We start from the raw sequence: 3,220 nt of genomic DNA on the forward strand, positions 1-3,220 counted from the left end.
GGTTCTGGAACTTCCCTGGCAGTCCAGTGGTTGACTCTGTGCTTCCAGTGCAGGATGCATGGGTTCAAACCCTGGTTGGGGAACTAAGATCCCACATACTGCATGGCAAAAAAAAAGTTTAGGGTTCAGTGTTTTGTGGGGCTGTGCTTATTTTCAGTTAGAATGGATAGAATGTTTGTTTGCAATTTGCTTTTTTAATGCAAAATACATGCCCTGGATATGAGGCCAACAATACAAACCTGTAGGGAGCTGGTGGGGTTTGCTGCTGCTGCTGCTAAGTCACTTCAGTCGTGTCCGACTCTGTGTGACCCCATAGACGGCAGCCCATGAGGCTCCCGTCCCTGGGATTCTCCAGGGAACAACACTGGAGTGGGTTGCCATTTCCTTCTCCAATGCATGAAAGTGAAAAGTGAAAGTGAAGTCGCTCAGTCGTGCCCGACTCTTAGCGACCCCATGGACTGCAGCCTACCAGGCTCCTCTGCCCATGGGATTTTCCAGGCAAGAGTACTGGAGTGGGTCGCCAGTGCCTTCTCTGTGGCAGGGTCTAGTAGAACATAAATTCTTGCTGACGAGCCGAGATTTAAGCTCCATCTGGAAATCACTTCCTCCCTCTGGGCCTCAGTTTCCCCCTACTGCAAATCATGCCAAATCATGCATGATTTGCATGGGACACTCTCAGGCCTCCCTAGGGGTCAACTCCTGCACCTTCTGCTCAGCAGGTCATGGGAGTGGGCCTTACTGTCTATTCACCAGGCACATCACACACAACTCAGTTTTAGAAGCAACATAGCATGCTCGCTTCGGCAGCACATATACTAAAATTGGAACGATACAGAGAAGACTAGCATGGCCCCTGTGCAAGGATGACACACAAATTCGTGAAGCGTTCCATATTTTTATCACTCATTATCAGAGAAATGCAAATCAAAACCACAATGAGGTACCATTTCACACCAGTCAGAATGGCTGCGATCCAAAAGTCTACAAATAATAAATGCTGGAGAGGGTGTGGAGAAAAGGGAACCCTCTTACACTGTTGGTGGGAATGCAAACTAGTACAGCCACTATGGAGAACAGTGTGGAGATTCCTTAAAAAACTGGAAATAGAACTGCCTTATGATCCAGCAATCCCACTGCTGGGCATACACACTGAGGAAACCAGAAGGGAAAGAGACACGTGTACCCCAATGTTCATCGCAGCACTGTTTATAATAGCCAGGACATGGAAGCAACCTAGACGTCCATCAGCAGATGAATAGATAAGAAAGCTATGGTACATATACACAATGGTGTATTACTCAGCCATTAAAAAGAAAACATTTGAATCAGTTCTAATGAGGTGGATGAAACTGGAGCCTATTATACAGAGTGAAGTAAGCCAGAAGGAAAAACACCAATACAGTATAATAACGCATATATATGGAATTTAGAAAGATGGTAACAATAACCCTGTGTACGAGACAGCAAAAGAGACACTGATGTATAGAACAGTCTTATGGACTCTATGGGGGAGGGAGAGGGTGGGAAGATTTGGGAGAATGGCATTGAAACATGTAAAATGTCATGTATGAAATGAGATGCCAGTCCAGGTTCGATGCACGATACTGGATGCTTGGGGCTAGTGCACTGGGACGACCCAGAGGGATGGTATGGGGAGGGAGGAGGGAGGAGGGTTCAGGATGGGGAACACATGTATACCTGTGGCGGATTCATTTTGATATTTTGCAAAACTAATACAATTATGTAAAGTTTAAAAAAAAAAAGTCAAAATCTCAAAAAAAAAAAAAAAATAGAAGCAACATAGCAGCTCATGAGGTTCCCAGGGACCAGGTGTGAGGCACAGTCCAGCAGAGGGAGACAGCCCAGGATGGACACTGCCAGTGAGCAGAAACACTCCTCACTGCCAGGCCAGTGCCAGGTGGGTACCTCCTGCCCCCCATACTTCCCTCCATCAATGTAGCATGGGGTGCCCCAGAAAGAGCTTTTGCTCTTGCAACTCCTCAGAGGGAAAAATATGCTTCATGACAGAAACGTGAGCATTGTCAGAAGTACATTCAATCAGTTATGTAAGTTTTGAAACAAAAGCCAAATTTCCATCTGTAATGAAACTGTGTAAAAAAAAATTCAAGGAAAACCCAAACTAAGAAAAACCATGCATAACAAACATGAAAACATTTGTTATAGCATCTCTGCTAGACCTTGCAGCTGCCTGCATGAACTTTGGTTCATGTTAAAGTGTTGCAGAACTTTGCATCACTCAGCACACACATTTCTGATTCGCCCTCAATTGTTTGCAGCAGTAATGGGCTGTGTTTTTGCCTGGGTGTATTAGTTAGGGTAAGGCAGGCTGCTGTAACAAAGAGACCCAATAACAACTCAGAAGATAGTAGCTTAATTCTCTCTCCTGTAATGAGCTGAACAGTCCAGATCAGTGGGCAGCTCTATTCACACAGCGTATGGGAACCCGGATTCCTTCTGTGGTGTGCCTCCGTTGACCCATAGGCTTAGGGTCAAAAACTGAGACTCGGTTTCCTGGAAACACCTGCATCTTAAGGCTCCATCTGGGAACTAAACCCCTCTCTTTGCTCACATTCTGTTGATGAAAACTCAGCCCCAAGGTCACACCTAACTGTAAGAGAAGCTGGTTATGGCGGTTCCTAGCTAGGCTCTCATGTGCTCAAATACAACTTTATTACCAAGGAAGAAGGGGATATACAATTCAATGGATCACAAATAGATTTTTGATGTCTGAAAGTGACGTCAAGCTAAACTTTTTTCTCCCTCTGACAGTCCTTTTCATGTCAGGCTCTGCCTTTTGAATCATCTGTCCGTTTACCACTATCCTTCCCACTTCCTGGCTCTTGTTTCTTCTCCTTCTCCTCATCCTCACCACACCTCTCCTCCTCAGTCTTTCCTCACTTGATACAGAACTAGAATAAGTAGGATGGAGCTCCAGGTACCAAGGGTCAGATTGCACAACCATGCCCCAGATGATCAGAGCAGAGGATGCCAGTGTACATCCCTGCCCCCACTTGCCCATGACCACTTCACCTGTGGTTAGCCATCCCCGATGCAAAAGGCCCTTGAGGATGCATTTGAGAAACAGGTAGACTATATGAGGAATAAGTACTGATTTTGTGGCAGGAGACCTGAATTTCATGTCCCGATTCTGCCAGTTCTAATTGTGGGGTCTTAAGCAGGTCTCCTGGCCTCTGCTCTG

The 3,220-nt window shown here is 45.8% G+C and overlaps 1 non-coding gene across 1 annotated transcript; it reads left to right on the forward strand.

The window, feature by feature from the left end:
- Positions 1 to 791: 791 nt before the first annotated feature.
- LOC113878723 lies at positions 792 to 898 on the forward strand. Its single transcript, XR_003507137.1, has one exon. It is a non-coding gene; the product is annotated as a U6 spliceosomal RNA (small nuclear RNA).
- The last annotated feature ends 2,322 nt before the right edge of the window (positions 899 to 3,220 follow it).

The sequence above is a fragment of the Bos indicus x Bos taurus genome, chromosome 19 (assembly GCF_003369695.1).
Source record: "Bos indicus x Bos taurus breed Angus x Brahman F1 hybrid chromosome 19, Bos_hybrid_MaternalHap_v2.0, whole genome shotgun sequence".
Lineage (NCBI taxonomy): Eukaryota > Metazoa > Chordata > Mammalia > Artiodactyla > Bovidae > Bos > Bos indicus x Bos taurus.